This window comes from Equus asinus, chromosome 20 (assembly GCF_041296235.1).
Source record: "Equus asinus isolate D_3611 breed Donkey chromosome 20, EquAss-T2T_v2, whole genome shotgun sequence".
Classification (NCBI taxonomy): domain Eukaryota; kingdom Metazoa; phylum Chordata; class Mammalia; order Perissodactyla; family Equidae; genus Equus; species Equus asinus.
This window is the reverse complement of record NC_091809.1, coordinates 35,083,242-35,095,783: the sequence shown is the minus strand read 5'-3', so window position 1 is coordinate 35,095,783 and position 12,542 is coordinate 35,083,242. Positions and strand designations below refer to the sequence as shown.

Genomic DNA, 12,542 nt, shown 5'->3' with positions numbered 1-12,542 from the left:
TGAATTTTTTCAATAATAAAAGGGAAGGAGACCAGGCCAGCCATTTTCTAAATCTGTTTAATTGTTCCAGAGCTTAACTTTTCAAACTAACTCCAGTCTTTGAGGTTTCTAGCTCATTTAATCATTAGAGTATAAAAACTTTTCCTTCCAAGTGTTTTCTTTTTCCTTAAAGATTGGCACCTGAGCTAACAACTGTTGCCAATCTTCCTTTCTTTTGCTGCTTTTTCTCCCCAAATCCCCCCAGTATACAGTTGTATATTCTTTTAGTCGTGGGTCCTTCCAGTTGTGGCAGTGGGACGCTGCCTCAATGTGGCCTGATGAGCAGTGCCATGTCTGCCCCCAGGATCTGAACCAGCGAAACCCTGGGGGGCTGAAGCGGAGCGGGCAAACTTAACCACTCAGCCAAGGGGCCGGCGCCCAAGTGTTTTGAAGAAGACTTCCCTATCTTCTTGGACCTCCTATACCGATGAGGAGATGACTAAATTATAAAGTCATCCCATATACAATGTAAGTTTTCTATGAAATACTCACGGACCTCAAAATTTGCAGTAAAAAAAGAAAAATTAAAGCACTTGGCAAAACAGAATTTGAACTTTGCCAAATCCCCAAACATTTAAAAACAGCCAAAGACATTGAATGATTCCCATCGCTAAAACAAAAAGCTTTGGAGCACAAGTCATTGCCTCATGATTCTTGTATAAATTCACTTCTATGTATGATGACATTTGGGGTCAGTTCTTTTCTTGTTATTTTACCATCACAATCTCAACTTTTAAAAAGATGTGTTTTTCTAATATTGTATATTGCTAATATTTCTAATAATATGCACCTCACACATATAAAGAGAAATCAAGGCATAAAGTCACAGAGGAAGATTCCATGATCATGCAGCAATAAGTAATCATTTTGGCAAACAAGTTCATAACCTCTCTCTAACCTGAGACTAAGGGAGAAAACGCTGTCACCCGTTTGGCAGTCACTTTGTTCTGGCAAGCCTCCTTCTTGCTAAAGTGGAATACCCACTTCATAATGACCATAATGGAGTAAAAGCTCTAAAACTAGATTCTGGCTGGCAATAAACTCTTTACCACAGTGTGCCTCCATTCTCAGTCTCAACTTAAGGAAAGCTCATCCAAGACCTTTAAGGTAGGTAGAAAATAGGATAATAAATGAACACAAATAGATCGGCATTTTTATATAGATCTATCTTCTCAAGATACCACTTGGCATGAATACAAAGCAGCTACTGAGCACTGAGCATGTAAAAATCACACCTGTTAATTTATCAAGGACAGACGAAATAAACTACATGGCAGAAAGAAACTGTTACAACAAAGATAAGTAGAAAACTCGGTAAAAGTTTGGTAGAAGAATTATTGGAAATGAATATAAGTGTCAATGTCATAGTATTAATCAAATAAAAATATCAGATGCATATAATCAATGCACTTTAATCAAAGAGTAGGAATATAAGGTAAGAAATGTGCATTGTAAACATAAGTACTATCACAGAGATATCAGGTACCAGAATTAAGTACATTGGGTAAACACAATATTATTAAGGTCTTAGAAAATACATACTTTATGTGGGATAGAAATAGCTGCTTCTAAATCCAATTGAGGTTTTCTGCAATATTAATAGGCATGATTTGGACAAATCAAGAGACACAAGAAACCTCCCATTAGGAGGAGGAAGGACTCAGAATTGACTGTAGGAGCAGCCGTGTTGATAGCTCATGTCAATGCACTCCAGTTAGCAGGTTATTTAAGCAATGACATCAGGGTAAGCTGGCCGTGTAATTCTGCAAATGGGATCCCTTAGAAGAGCAATTAGGGAACATCCATTTCACACTATCTTCATCGAGTTTGGGTCATTTTAAATCCTTTATATGCCAAACCTCAGAACTAAATGTGAGTAAGCACGGCTCCTTTCCTTTGATAGAAACAACAGCAATGCTTCACCGTGTCTGGCCTGGAAGGTAACAAAGCACTTCCATCAACATCATCTTCCAGCATCTCTGAGAAATGTCTAGGAGGAGGGCAAGCATCCCAGCCCTCAGCATGCAGTGTCCGTCCAGGGTGTAGAAACCCTCCAATGCTTTGCACAACTCTGATGCACGAAACACTGAAGACGCAGATTTCCTCTACTCTTTCAAATTATTCATATGCCCCAAATCACTCTCATCTACCACTCGGAGACCTTTCCATGTGGCTTTCTCCTGCCAAGTCTTTTGTCATCATTTGTTGGATTTCTTATTAGACCTTTTATCACTTATATACCATAAACCATCTGAGTCCTTATTTTCCCACCAAGAAAATGTTTTTAGAGGGAGAGGGAGGGAGGGCATGGTGTGGTGGAGAAGAGATCATTAATGCATTAATTCCTACTCATCTCTACTCAAAATAGGAATAAGCAGAGCTGTCACTGGGAGGCGGACAGAGTAGGACCCCAAGTGATGAATCTGCCTGAGCTCAAGGATGAACCAGAGGAGGAATGAGATCAGGACTGGGGATTAAGGGATAGGGGAGGAAAGACTCAGCTCCCTTCCCCTGGGAACTAAGGGGCGAGGGAAACTGACATGAAGTAAACTCCTGGACTCAGAATGTCAATGTCTGCGGCACATCTCCCTCGCAGCTGCAGCAGGAAAACATTGGAAAGCAATAGAAATAGGAGCAGCTGGTCACAAAACACAAATTTCTAATTGTTGTTTTTTCCATTTATATATGTATATTGGGATTTTATAATAACATGTTCCAATGAAGACTTCAGGACAAGGAGGACGTGGCATTAGAAATGCACAAACAATACAGTCTGGGACACGTCCCATTGTTCTGAAGTCACATATCCCAAATTCTTCACCAAAGGCCAAGCGAGCACCTGAAAAAACAGAGAAACAGAAAAGAGATGGGGAAGCGGACTCGGGGAGTTGACTTCAGGTATAATACCTGTTGACACCTCCAATGTAATAGGTATTTCTGATTGCCTTGAATTCACAGTGGTTATTCCTTTAAGATGCCCCAAGTTAATATATTAAGTTAATTAAAAGTCTTATTTAAGGCAAACTCTATTGATTCAGGATGTTTGACAGAAAACTATTAGTGACTTTCTTTGACACCTATCAAAAATGAGACAAAAAAAGAAGTAAAAAAGAAATACTAATGTTACTGTCTTGGGCAAACAAACTTGCATGAAATGAAATTTATACGATGAATTCAAAAGATGATGATGAAATTTTCCTAGAAAAGTCTGCTGATTTTCTTTTTCCTTCTTGGAATTAAAATACACTGAAGTAACTTAAAAAGTAAATACTGGTTTTTTTGGTTTAATTGTAATACAGGAGGTAAGGGGAAGGTGTTATGTTCATATTTAGAGATGAGGAAATTGATAATCATTTAGCAGAACTAGATTTTCAGATTTTGCATTCTTCACAAATTGTACACATAGTGGCTGCTTGCTGTTGCCTTTTCCTGTTTACTATTATTTCACATAAGTTGCTCAAGGCCCAGCACAGTGTTTAATATCAGGCTACAGAGTCAGGCTAACCTGAGCTCTCCGTAACTTACTAACAGTCTAACTTTTGGTGAGTTACTTCAACTATGCAAAACTCATCTATAAAACCAAGTTAATAATTTAACTTAAAAAATTTGGGGGTAACATTTAAATAAGATAATCTATGTAAAATATTTTATTGTATCTGGCTCAAAATACACAATAAATGGCAATTTGGGGTTTTATTTTTTGAGGAAGATTAGCCCTGAGCTAACATCTCCTGCCAACCCTCCTCTTTTTTTTTGCTGAAGAAGATTTGCCCTGAGCTAACATCCATGTCCGTCTTCCTCTACTTTATATGTGGGATGCCTGCCACAGCATGGCTTGATAACCAGTGCATAGGTCCACACCCAGGCTCAGAAGCAGCGAACCCCAGGCCGCCGAAGCAGAACATGAGAACTTAACTGCTGCGCCACTGGGCCGGCCCCAACTGGGTTTATTTTTCAGCTTCAAAATAAAAAATCACATTTCAAACCAGTCTTAGAACTCAGGTATCCTCAATTCATTTAGTTTACTATATATAAGTACTCATTCATCATAATGAGCATTGTGGAAGAACCACTTAACACAGATGAATATTTATGCCATAGATTAAGACAGTTCATAAATATAGGTGGCCTATCTATTTAAAAATATCTGTTTACAAGAGTGCCAAGACAATAGAGAAAGAAAAATCTTTTAACAAAAGTGCTGGGACAACGAGATAAACATATGCAAGAAGAAGGAAAGTGGGCCTCTCCACACTATGCACAAAAATTAACTCAAAGTGGATCATAGACCTAAATGCAGAGCTAAGGCTATAAAATTCTTACAAGACAGCACAAGAAGAAATCTTCCTAACCTTGGGTTAAGCCATGATTTCTTACATATGACACCAAAAGAACCATAAACAAAAGAAAAAAATAGATAAATTGGGCTAATCATGACTAAAAACTTTTGTGCTGCAAACATCAAGAAAGTAAAAAGACAACCCATATTAGGGGAGAAAATATTTGCAAACCATATATTTGATAAGGAAATCCAGACTTTGTAAAGGGCTCTTAGCACTCAATAGAAAAAAGATAACCCAATTAAAAAATGAGCAAAGATTTAACTAGACATTTCTCAACAAAGATGTACAGATGGCCAATAAGCATATGAAAAAATACTCAAGATCATTAATTGTTAAGGAAATGCAAATCAAAACCACAATGAGATACCAGTTCACATTCACTGTGAGAGCTGTCAAAAAGACAGATAGACAATAACAAGTATTGGTGAGGTTATGTAGAAATTGATACCTTTGGACATTGCTGGTAGAAATGTAAAATGGTGCAGCCACTTTGGAAAACAGTTTATCAGTTCTACAAATAGTTAAACATAGAGCTAACATACAACCCACCAATTCTACTCCGAGGTCTAAACCCAAGAGAAATGAAAACATGTGTTCACACAAAAAACTTATACATGAATGTTCATAGCAGCATTATTTATAACAGACACAAAGTGAAAACAACCCAAATGTCCATCAAATGATGGGTAAATAAAATCTGGCATCTGGGGGCTGGCCCGGCCCCATGGCTGAGTGTTTAAATTCGCGAGCTCTACTTCAGTGGCCCAGGGTTTCGCCGGTTCAGATCCTGGGCACGGACATGGCCCCGCTCATCAGGCCATGCTGAGGCAGTGTCCCACATAGCACAACCAGAGTCACTCACAACTAGAATATACGATTATGTACTGGGGGGCTTTCGGGAGAAGAATAAAAAAAAAAAGAAGATTGGCAACAGTTGTTAGCTCAGGTGCCAATCTTAAAAAAAATTGTGGCATCTCCATGTAATGGAATATTATTTGGTGATAAAAAGGAATGAAGCATATACTGATAAATGCTACAACATAGATGAACCTTGAGAATAGTGAAAGAAGTCAGTCACAGAAGGTCACCTATGGTATGACTCCATTTATAAGAAGAGAAGTTCAATATGGGCAAATTTATGAAGACAAAAATTAGACAGCAGGGCATGGGAACAGGAGGGGTCAGGGAGAATGGGACTCACTACTAATGGGTATGGGATTTCTCTTAGGAGGGACAAAAATGTTCTAGAATTAAATTGTGGTGATGATTGTGCAATCCTGTGAATATATTAAAAGCCCTTAAATTGTACACTTTTAAACGGTGAATTGTATAGTATGGAAATTAAATCTCAATAAAACTTATCTCAAAGTTGTTTATAAAAGAAAACTCTCCTTTTCCAGAGGTGAAGGCAAGACAAATAAAAGAGAGAGAAAGAACTTCCTATGCTCCAGTAAAGTCTGCTCAGTGGAGTCTGTGAACATCATCCCAAGACCATTTGCTCAACCAAAGTTCAATGGAAAAACATCTAACATTTCCATGACCTTCTTTTCTAAACTTCCTAAGTGGCTTAGAGAGAGGCTGCCCAGGAAACTCCGAATGGAACCTAAAAATATTATCTCCTGGCTTTATAAACATCAGGAACGCTAATGAAGTGAGGAGCAGCAGACCTAGCGAATGGAACATTTCATTCAGGTTGGGAGGCACGAGCAGAGTCGAAACTCATCTCTGAAGGCAGGCAGGAAGGCCCAGGAGGGGCCAGATCAGGGCCAGGGAGGTGAAAATCGACCCAGGGCGAAGAAGGAAAGAATAACAGGCAAGTAGGATACATAAAGCAGAGCAAGAGCAACCACTATTCTAAACATCAGCACAGCAGCCCCTTCTCACATCAAACTCCCTGTCCTCCTTCTGCGGACCAAGTTTGGACAAACGAGTGCTCCTCAGGGGAAACTCCCTCCACCTTCATTTTCAGGCAGTTTGGAAAGAGGCCGCCAGGGGAACCAGGTTGTGTGGTCTCTCCTTACCTCCAGTCTGCAGCAGAAATACTCTCCTATTCATTCCATTCTCGTGGTGCTCACCTGACTGCCCAGCATGTTCACGTCTGTCTTAGCTCCCCATCAAAATTACATTGATGCTCCGTGAGGACAAGTGTGCCACCTACCTTGTGTCCCCAATACGTCATTCAGAATAAGGGCTCAATAAATATGCATTGATTGATGAGGCACAGAATAAAGGTGCTCTAATGTAACCAACAGCCTCAACCAGTCAAAAACCTTGAATTATTTCTGATCCAACTGAGGACGGAGACACCAAACAGCCCTCCATTAGCTATGATGAGTGTGGACAATCAGGATACAGATATTGATCACATCCTCTGCTCTGTGCCAAGTACTGGGCTGAGCACTAGGGATGAAGACCTAAATGGTAAAGTCCCTTGGCCTTAGAAAGAAAGGAACCAGCACACAAAGAGCCTTCTGGGACAATCTTTGGATTTTGTTCTGATGGATTTTGGGGTTTTTGCTGATTTTTTTTAAATTTCATTATTTCTTAACTGATTATAAAATCCTAGGTAGTTCTTACAATCATCCTGACAGATGAATTTAATAACCTTGGTTTGGTTATCCAGCAGACCTTAATTGAAGGCCTATGACAATTCAGGCATCTGCTGGGTACAGGGACCATGTCAAGGCCACAGTCCTGCCCTCAAGGTACACACAGTTTAACAGGGAAGACAGAAACCAGTGACTGATCTCTACCATACAGGTCCTCACCGGGACAAGGGGAACACAACTGGGGCCGGAACTAAGATATAGATGATAATAATAGAGAAGATTGGATACATTTAAGAGATATTTACAAGATAAAGTTGACAAGACTTGTGACCAACTAAATATAAGACTATGGTGGTCATCTGCTGCTTTTATCTCCCAGGAGTTCTTCCCTCTTCTTCTAGTGCAGGACCCCGCCCACTTCCCTCCTACGTCTTCTACTACAGCAAAGATGTCAGCCAGAGAGAAGAGGCGAGAAAAGGCGAGAAAAGGGGGAGAAGGAGGAGGAGGCAAGGGAGAAGAGGCGGAGAAAAGAGGGACTTGACAAGATTATTTGATTTCTTGGAGTTCCCCGGGTGGGCTCTTCCACTGGACTTCTCAGTTCTGTACGTCAATATCCCTCTTAAATTTAAGCTAGTTGAGCCAGGTTTCTGCCACTTGCAAACGAAAAGAGCCTTAACCAACACAAGAGTTAAAGCAAAAAGGAGAGTCAACAATAACTACCAGTTTTCTAGCCTGGTGATTGGTAGGTGGTGGTATCATTCACCGAGACAGGACAGAGGGTAAAGATTAGGTGACAGAGGCAGGAGGGACAGTGAGAAGCTCAGGTTAACTCTGAGACATCTGTGTGACAGCCACGTGAACTACTCACAGAAAAAGACCCACAGAAGAGACCTCAACATATTAACCAATAAGTGGTGAGACTAAACTGCCTTTCCTCCCCAGCTATTCTTTAATTTACAAATTTTCTTTAATGAGATGTATTATTCTATAATGATTATTACAAAAAAATAAACAAAACATGGTATATATGCACGTGCCAAAGTACTAGGACACAGCCAGAAATAAGGAAAACATCATGTGTTTTAAAGCAACCAAAATAGCATAGATTCTCTCTTGCCTTTCAGCAGACCTTTCACTTCTGCTGGAGGGAGGGAAGAATGGTTCATTTCTAGCCACCCACTCGCTCACAGATGCTGGGAAACTCGGGAAGTGAAAAGAGTAAGTGATCAGTAACAACGAGAGAGGTGCAGAATTCCATTTCCAACCTTCTCTCCTTAGCCCCAAATCTTACTGGTCGAGTTCTCATATCAGTAGGCCTATCCTGAGTCACTTTTTGCCTCATTCGCCGAAACAGAAGTAAAAGATTATTCCCAAAGTCAATAGCTTTCTTTTCATATCTGACCTGCTCTTTCCCACTTGATCATTTCCTAAAACATTCCCTTCAAGTTCCCTTAAAAGGTTTTGAAATTTTTGTCTTCTGTGATAGAAGCAGAAGGACAATAGAAAATTACTTAAACTACTTCTGAAATATCCTGAAAGATATTTGAGGAGAGAGGTAATTCACAGACTCCCTTAATAATGGATTTCAGAGTCAAATTTCACCATAGCTAATCTAAATCCTTTTTTCCCATTTAGTCCCATCTTTTTCTTAGTCTTCAACGGATCTAAAGAACAGCTGGTAACTCCCAATGATACTTTAAGAAGAGTTGAGTCTACTCTAGTATTTAATCTTAACTGATTTTATAGTTAGTTCCAACCCACCACTTACCTGAAGCTTGATTTCTACAAAAGGCAATGAAAAATTTGACAAGAAAAAGTAATTCCACCAGGGAAGATGAGCAGACACTTAGCACAGGACCAGTAAGGTCGAACATGTCCTAATTATGGAAAACGCCTTAAATGTTAGAAAAAAGCTAACATTTCCGTGTATATTTAGAATTTAAAAGTTTTAAGTGTTTTTTGATATAAAAATAGGTAGAAAGCAAAACAAGTGTTCCTTCAATCCCACTAGAAACTTGTCAGATCAGGAAGGAATTTTGAAAGGGCAGATGGAAAAGTGATTAATTGTTTACTAAAAAAAATACATGGAATTTCCCTCCTCCAGAGCCCAGCCAGCAGGGCTGAGCGAGGCAGGCGGCCCTGGGGAAATGTGCGTAAATGTGCCGAGGCTTCGCCTAGCTCCCGAGCCCCGAGCCCCTGCCTTCTCCCAGTTCTGCTCAGAGACATTTCAACTCCGTTCTTTTCCGAGGCTCTCCTCCCCCATCTCCAGAGCAGCAGCCCTGCATCACATTGAGTTTAAAATAAAGAAATGCTTTCCCTAAAGAATTTGCACACAAATAATCTCATTACCCCAGTGCTTAGGTTTATACAGCAGACGTCTTCTGCCAGGAAAAAAAAAAAGCACTCTAGACTCACTCACATGGAACAGCTGCGAGGAGAGAAATGGTATTTAATTCATTGTGAAATATTCAACAATGGCTAAACTGCACTTTTAAAAGCCTTTTGATAGTAAAACCCGCAGAGAACAGCCCATCCTGTGTGCTGAAAAGCAGCTTCCCCACAATTAGTCTCTCTATTCAGAGGTCTGAGAAGTCTGTGTAAACTTCAGCACGTGCTATGTACACTGTGGACGGCTTCAAGGGTATAACCTTTCAGAAACTTCTTCGGGTTTAGTCTGGCTCAGTGACTGTCTGCTCGCAGAGCTAGATAGCGGAAGAGGAGTAAGGGCACAAAGGAAGTGCAATACTTACGTGACAGACCCTAAGTGAATGCCCAGCAAAGGAAAACCAATCTCAGAAGCAGCCTTGCAGAATATTGAGCTCCTTCCTACCCTTGAATAACAAGTTGGCCCAGAGGCTCATTTCCCCTATATGTCACCTCTGTAAGAATTCCATGGGTCTCTAGTTTGTGGGAAAGCTAGGAAAGCTTATATTCTCTTATCCTAGAGGCAGGACATTGCCACTAAGGATGAGGCAACAAAACTTAAAAAAATGTTTGGGCAGGCAAAGTCTGTCTAATAGTTAAGAGCATCAGTTTAGGGGTAAGATCCCAGTGTAATGGGCCCTCTCCCACCTCCCAGAATTAGACTTAGACTTCTTTGGAGAAGAAACTTGACCTCTCCGAGCTTCATTATTCTCATCTGTAAAATGGGAATAATACCACCCTCACAGGAATATTGTAAGGGTAAAAGAGACCACATATGTGTGATCCTTAGCATATAAAAGTATTTAATGAATGGCAATTTCTGTACCTCTCAAGCTGTTCTAGAAAGAAAGCCAGCTTTCTGTTGACTTTCTACGATAAGATTATTTAAAATTGAACAAGAATGGGATATGAACTATTTTTACTCTATATTCTTAATTTTTTCATTCCTCAGTAAAGAAACAACAAGAAATAGAGACAAGCACAGATATCTAACTGGAAATTCTGAGGGGTCTGAACCATGCTGAAGAAAACCCACTAACAGTCAAACAATCTTGGCATCATGATAGGTTGGTTTGTTGTTCAGGAACCTTAAACTCATATTTTTCAAAGCACAAGGTACTGATGAAATGCCTGAATAGTTCAGGTATGGTTGAAGCAAACACAACAACTTTTCTATTATTTCAGTCTTTACTCAACTCTCCAGGAACAGCCCACAGGCATTTCAGCCACTTTCGTTATAAAACCCATTATTCAAGCTATGAGTGTTGAATGGGATGCTAGCCTTGCTCAGTTAAGAACGTCCATCTGTACTGACCAAAGAAGGAAATGCAAGGACGTCACTGGGCAGTTCAAAGTAGCTGACCCAGGGTGGGGTGATCTCTCTCGCCAGATCTCAGACTTCTGAAAATGGTCTTTACTTGTCTAAGCTAATTTGTGGCAGGAGATATAACAGTAAATAGTTCTAAGAGAAGCCAAAGATCAGAAAGGAGGGCTAACGGCCCAAAGTCAGAGGCAGTTGGCTGGGAGTCTGCAGCGTCTGAGGTTTCTGGGCCATGGTTGTTTCTGTATATATTCTTGGAGGGGGATTTCTGTCCCCTTCTGAGGCACTGTTTCTCTCGCTCATTTTCCCCCTTGCAAGAGACAGCAATGCTGGGGAAAATCTATCACGCACTGGAAAGTCTGTGAGAAGCAGGTTACAGCGTGACTCTCCCAGGCGCTCTGAAGTAGAGGGACGGGCTCTGCCCCATCCCCACCTCACAGGAGAAAGGCCGCAGGTCCAGAAGCTTCCTAGGTGTTTGGAGAGATCATTCTCAGGAGCATGAAATAAAAAGAGACGTGGGAAAAGGAAAAGGAGAGATGTGGCTGGACTTTAGGGAAAGCTTCAATGCCCAACGTCTCTGAGACAATGGGATGGAAACAGCCTGCAGATTTAAATACACTCTCTTGAGACTGGCCAGAGGGGCCAGTAGAGATTGATAGGAAGGAAGCTTATACCAGGGAATTCAATCCAGTTTAACAAAATATGCTTGGCATGCTCTCTAAATACAACACGCTAAGTGCTGTAGGGGTACAAAGGCACCTTTCCCCTTGGGGCAAGTTCATAACCTCTTGGGAGTCTCAGACCACTTTGAGAATCAGAGGAAAGCTACAGACCCTTAGAGAGATTCTTGCACACAGATTCAGAGGGATCACACATTTCTGAAACTCATCAGGATCAGGCACCCCCACTCTATGAGAATCTGCAGGTCTAAAACTTGGCAGAAAGTTGTCAGGGTTGATAAAAAAAAAAGTATGAAGCAGGTAAGAAATCAAATGACAACTGCAAAGGCCACTAGAACCCTGGTTCCGTGGATATTTAAATCACTGGTCTCTCTGTTTCTCAAGCACCACTCCAGCAAGTCTGAGGAGGCCTGGAAAAGACTGGGAAAACAACTTCAGGAATTGGTAACTTCGTTTTTTGGTTTTTTAATGCCACCTGCAAGGATGAGCAGAGTTCCCTAAGGTCTGCGTTCTTAAATAGTAAGAAAGTCTGGAAGAATCAAGTGTTTCTTCCGAGGTCGTCAATGACTCCGACTGGGATGTTCAAGAATGAAGTGGGGAAAGCATACCCCTATTTAAAAAGTAGTGATGTGGGGGAGGAGATGGTCAACTCACATGATGATGGGGCTCTGAACTGAAAGTTGATGGGGCCACTCACACTGGCTGCCTCAGAAACAGCCAAAGGTTGCCCTATACATCAATAAAAAAGTAATTTCTCTCAGAGTGCAATTAGGTCTCATGTTTGACCTATGACCTTTGGCCCATGAGATATTTATGCTCTCTAGACAGGCAGCGAGGGGGCAAGAGAGTGAAGATGGAAGCTGAAGGCATTTAATAGGGAAAGGAAGGAAGGAAGGAAAGAAGGAAGGAGGGAGGAACCTGATCTGTTTAAAGTAACCTATGAAATCATGAATGGAGAGCCATGCTGTGGTGTTTGCCATTTCCACATTTTGTTCCTCACCATAATTCTGCGAGGTGGGCTATTATATTACATACAGGAAACTGAGGCTCAGAATGGGTCAGTGATTTGGCCATGGTTGCAGAGCTAGTAGGTGGCAGGGCTAAAACCTTGGCCCAAACCAGACTCACAAAACCCTCTTGCTCATTTCTAAACAGTGACAACCCACACGTGTGCTCTGGGCAGTGC

The 12,542-nt window shown here is 41.0% G+C and overlaps 1 protein-coding gene across 7 annotated transcripts in view; it reads right to left on the bottom strand.

Annotated features, from left to right (window-relative positions):
- ETS1 (ETS proto-oncogene 1, transcription factor) overlaps positions 1 to 12,542 on the bottom strand; it is a 131,142-nt gene that overhangs the window by 77,290 nt on the left and 41,310 nt on the right. The gene's annotated exons all lie outside the window — the stretch shown is intronic.